Source organism: Oncorhynchus tshawytscha, linkage group LG05 (assembly GCF_018296145.1).
Source record: "Oncorhynchus tshawytscha isolate Ot180627B linkage group LG05, Otsh_v2.0, whole genome shotgun sequence".
NCBI lineage: Eukaryota > Metazoa > Chordata > Actinopteri > Salmoniformes > Salmonidae > Oncorhynchus > Oncorhynchus tshawytscha.
In genome coordinates this window covers 55,656,788-55,662,787 of record NC_056433.1, presented here as the reverse complement: position 1 = coordinate 55,662,787, position 6,000 = coordinate 55,656,788, and positions in this window count along the sequence as shown.

Genomic DNA, 6,000 nt, shown 5'->3' with positions numbered 1-6,000 from the left:
ATTTTTAATTTTTATTTGATTTATTTCACCTTTATCTAACCAGGTAGGCAATTTGAGAACAAGGTCTCATTTACAATTGCGACCTGGCCAAGATAAAGCAAAGCAGTTCGACACATACAACAACACAGAGTTACACATGGAGTAAAACAAACATACGGTCAATAATACAGTAGAAACAAGTCTATATACGATGTGAGCAAATGAGGTGAGATAAGGGAGGTAAAGGCAAAAAAAGGCCATGGTGGCAAAGTAAATACAATATAGCAAGTAAAACACTGGAATGGTAGATTTGCAGTGGAAGATTGTGCAAAGTAAAAATAAAAATAATGGGGTGCAAAGGAGCAAAATAAATAAAATAAAATAAATACAGTAGGGAAAGAGGTAGTTGTTTGGGCTAAATTATAGAGGGGCTATGTGCAGTAATCTGTGAGCTGCTCTGACAGCTGGTGCTTAAAGCTAGCGAGGGAGATACAGTGGGGAGAACAAGTATTTGATACACTGCCGATTTTGCAGGTTTTCCTACTTGCAAAGCATGTAGAGGTCTGTAATTTTTATCATAGGTACACTTCAACTGTGAGAGACGCAATCTAAAACAAAAATCCAGAAAATCACATTGTATGATTTTTAAGTAATTAATTTGCATGTTATTGCATGCAATAAGTATTTGATACATCAGAAAAGCAGAACTTAATATTTGGTATAGAAACCTTTGTTTGCAATTACAGAGATCATTCGTTTCCTGTAGTTCTTGACCAGGTTTGCACACACTGCAGCAGGGATTTTGGCCCACTCCTCCATACAGACCTCCAGATCCTTCAGGTTTCAGGGCTATCACTGGGCATTACGGACTTTCAGCTCCCTCCAAAGATTTTCTATTGGGTTCAGGTCTGGAGACTGGCTAGGCCACTCCAGGACCTTCAGATGCTTCTTATGGAGCCACTCCTTAGTTGCCCTGGCTGTGTGTTTCGGGTCGTTGTCGTGCTGGAAGACCCAACCACGACCCATCTTCAATGCTCTTACTGAGGGAAGGAGGTTGTTGGCCAAGATCTCGCGATACATGGCCCCATCCATCCTCCCCTCAATACGGAGCAGTTGTCCTGTCCCCTTTGTAGAAAAGCATCCCCAAAGAATGATGTTTCCACCTCCATGCTTCACGGTTGGGATGGTGTTCTTGGGGTTGTACTCATCCTTCTTCTTCCTCCAAACACGGCGAGTGGAGTTTAGACCAAAAAGCTTTTTGTCTCATCAGACCACATGCCCTTCTCCCATTCCTCCTCTGGATCAACCAGATGGTCATTGGCAAACTTCAGACGGGCCTGGACATGCGCTGGCTTGACCAGGGGGACCTTGCGTGCACTGCAGGATTTTAATCCATGACGGCGTAGTGTGTTACTAATGGTTTTCTTTGAGACTGTGGTCCCAGCTCTCTTCAGGTCATTGACCAGGTCCTGCCGTGTAGTTCTGGGACTTTACCTAGCAGGGTCTTGTAGATGACCTAGAGCCAGTGGGTTTGGCGACGAGTATGAAGCGAGGGCCAGCCAACGAGAGCGTACAGGTCGCAATGGTAGGTTGTATATGGGGCTTTGGTGACAAAACGGGTGGCACTGTGATAGACTTAGATAGTCTTAGATAGATAGACATGCACCAAATACAACAGGTGGATATTACTGTGAAATGCTTACTTACAAGCCATTTCCCAACCATGCAGAGTTAAAAAGTACGAAAAATGTGCTAAATTTAAAAAAGGGAATAGTAACACAGTAAAATAACAATAACGAGGCTATATACAAGGAGTACCTGTACCGAGTCAATGTGCAGCGGTACGAGGCAGTTTGGTAATTGAGGTAATACTGTATGAACATATAAGTAGGAGTAAAAGTGACTAATTACCATCTCTATCTTCTGTAATGTCTTTGTCTCCATCCTTTAGACTGAATATTTCTGTTTTATTACAGTTTAAACCTTTGATTCAAAGGCTCTCAGCTGCCCCTGCTTTTCCCTGGTGTTGTCTACAGTCTACAACACAGACAGCTCTCCCTGCTTCACTGGGTGGCTGATACACTGGAGAAAAGAGAGGGAGGGAAGGAGGGTGGAGAGAAAGGGTGAGGTAGATGGCTGTGGGTGGGCCGGCTGCAGGTTTATGCACATTCTCTCAGCCCAATTTTCTGAAGATATTCAATCACGTTGTATTGTCCTTAGTTTTAGAGCCTAAACATTAATGTGGAAAATATTCCATTCACATGGGATGTTTGATCACTGATAGCATAAACATGTGATGATCCTTCTGATTAGGAATGACAGCCTGGTCTCATAAACTAGACGTAACATAGTAAATGTTCATCCGAAACACTCAAATTAGTATGGTTTGTTATCGTTACATAAGACAGATGGTTACTTACAGCAAAAATGAAAACAGGGTCCCGCTCCTAAACTCTGTGTTGCCCTTTTGGTGGATCCCCTGTTAGCAGTTCCTCTTTCCACTTGTTTTTACCTCCTTTTGAGTTTTTCAGAAGTCAACTATAGATTTTAATTTCAGAAGTCAACTATAGATTTTGGGTGTATAAGGCAAACGTCAAGCAACCCAACGATTGCGAGTTTGAATCTCATCACGCACAACTTTAGCATATTAGCTAATTAGCATGTTAGCTAACCTTAACCATTTTAGCTAACCCGTCCCCTAACCCTAACCGTAACCCTTTAAACAAACTCCTAAACTTAACCCTAACCCCTAACCCCTAGCCTAGCTAGTTAGCCAGCTAGCAAGCATTAGCAACCTAGCTATAATTCGTAACATATCAACCGTTTTACAAATTATAAATTGAGCAAATTCCTAACATTATTGTACGTTTTGCAAATTTGAATACAAATTGTAATCCGTAACATATCGTACAAAATGGGTGATGGACATCCACAAATTAATACATACAATATGAAGTGCAACGTATCATACTAAACGAAGTGTCTCGGATATATATGAAATGCTCTGAGACCAGGTTGGGAATGATGGTCCTCCAGCCCCCATTCTTTCCTGAATTACCTTTTACATTGAGTGATTGATTGATTCATATTATTCTACACAGATAAATAACATACATTTTTGTAAACTAATCCAATCATTTATAGTTAGATTTTCTTGCACCAGTTACTGAAATAGGGACAACCATATCTCTGTCACATCTTCTCCTGCTCCTCCCCTCCGGTAGTACGATGTCGCCAGAGTACTAACCACCGGTCCTGGGATTCATCATTGCACACACCTGGCACTCATCATTACACGCACCTGTTAATAATTTTGATTCACACCTGGACTTCATTACGTTCATCATTTCCTCCCCTGTAAATGTCACTCCTTATGTTTTCTCACCAGTTGGTATTGTTCTTGTTTACCGGCGTGTCGCCTTATGGAATTGTCTCGTTACTGATTTTGTTGTTTTATTAAACGTTTCACCTACACCTGCTTCCCAACTCACAGCTCTGTTATTACAGTCACTAACAAAATACAGTCATGGGTGGTATGGAAACTCCACAGTTTCACTCAAAGGGGCAAGGCACACTGGGTGAGCATATTGGAGGCGTGGCTTAGTGTGTGGTGTTACTCAAAAACATAAAGCTGATACAACTTAAATGTGGACCTCCTACAGGGTCATAGTGACTATCGGTTTGAGTAATGACTACAAAATCACATGAAGTAACTATACTCAAATATATGATGTGTGTTGAGTTTTCTCAAACGTTTTGAGTCATGTATCACCACTTTGGGAGTGTTGAATGGGAATTTGAGGAATTATAGCCAAGTTTCTTTCTCACGCTGAGTATCTATTTGAGAGTGATACTCTCAGAACCGATTATTAATAAGACAGGGATCTTTGCTCTGTGGTACACAGCCACATATCTGCCCAGACAAGAACTACAGGGAAATAAACAAGTTATAGACTGAGGAGCTGGGAGGAGTCAGACAGTGAACAAAGAATGAGATGAATCTAACTTCTATGGTCCCCAACCTCAATACCCCAGCTGCCCTCAATCTGAACTCACACACATATGCACACCAGTGGAGGCTGGTGAGGGGAGGACTGATCATAGTAATGGAAACGTATTTCAATCTATTCCATCCACTCTTTCCAGCTATTACTATGAGCTGTCCTCCCCTCACCTGCCTCCATTGATGCCCACATTAAACACAAACACACACACACACACACACACACTGCACACCGAGTGGAACTCACTCCCAGCTCCATCAAGTGGAAAATTACTTTGTGATGAGAGTATTATCTTTAACTTCTTTTGCAAAGATGGGCTCACACCATTGCTTGTGTGTTTCGATTAAATGTGCAACTGTGTATAGGTGTGTGTGCAGGTATCTGTGTGTTCAAAAGCAAGTGTGTTCAAAATAAAGTGTGTGCTTGATTGCTTGTGTGCTTGTATGTGTGTTATGAGGGCGTAGCGCCAGTACAATTAGTCCCGCTGCCCGCAGCGTGGCCCTAATCACAGGTTTGATACAGCAGGAAAGGTCAGCTTCAATCACCCCTTCTAATCAAACAGCCATTAGTATGCAATCAATAAGACACGCAGCACTTGCCATCCACTGATCCACTGGCGCACACAGGCCACCGCCTTACTGTCATCACCCCCAAATGTAGACAGATTTGAGAGAGATGAAGCAAATTGGAGTGTAAATTATGAGAGGTAAAACAGCACAAAAGGTAATTACGCCGCTTATGAACAACTGGGTATGAAGATAGAACAAGAAGGGAGAGTAGGGAGGTGTCAGTGGATCAGGTGTTTTTATCATCAACAGTGAAGCAGATGATGAGATTTTTGGTAAATACTGGTTCTTACTCATCAGGTAATCCAAGCATGTGTTCTCATTACCAAAGCCAGATGCTTGACCAGGTTTGCAATTGAGCAGCCAGATGTGCTTTCATGAGTGCATAATTGGCTCCTGCAAATGATTTGCATTCAAATATAGTGGGATTCATAATTATTGGATGCCTTGATAAAGATGAGCACAAAGAGTGTATAATATAAATAATAGGGGTAAAAATGATTGGATCCAGTAATTCCGGACCTCACTGTATGTGTTGTTCTGGATCCACTGTGTATGTCTAATTTCCATACAGTCAGTTACAGTTAAACTACATGACCAAAACTACGTGGACACCTGGGCATTAATATGGAGTTGGTCCCCCATTTGCTACTATAACAGACTCCACTCTTCTGGGAAGGCTTTCCACTAGATGTTGGAACATTGCTGCAGGGACTTGCTACCATTGTGAGGTCAGACACAGATGTTGGGCGATTAGGCCTGGCTCGCAGTCGGCGTTCTAATTAATTCAAAAGGTGTTTGATGGGGTTGAGGTCAGGGCTCTGTGCAGGCCAGTCAAGTTCTTCCACACCGATCTCGACAAACCATTTCTGTATGGACCTTGCGTTGTGCACGGAGGCATTGTCAAGCTGAAACAGGAAAGGGCCTTCGCCAAAAACTGTTGCCACAAAGAATCTAGAATCTAGAATTACATTGTACGCTGTAGTACGCTGTACGCTGTAGTGTTAAGATTTTCCTTCACTGGAACTAACGGACCTAGCCCGAACCATGAAAAACAACCCCAGACCATTATTCCTCATCCACCAAACTTTACAGTTGGCACTATGCATTCGGGCAGGTATCATTCTCCTGGCATCCGTCAAACCCAGATTAGTCCTTTGGACTGCCAGATGGTGAACCGTGATTCATCACTCCAGGGAATGCGTTTGCATTGCTCTAGAGTCCAATGGCAGCAAACTTTACACCACTCCAGCCAACTCTTGGCATTGTGCATGGTGATCTTAGGCTTGTGTGTGGCTGCTCGGCCATGGAAACCCATTTCATGAAGCTCCCGACAAAGAGTTTTTGCACTGACATTGCCTCCAGAGGCAGTTTGGAACTCGGTGAGTGTTGCAACCGAGGACAGTGCTTCAGTACTCGGCGGTCCTGTTCTGTGAGCTTGTGTGGCCTAC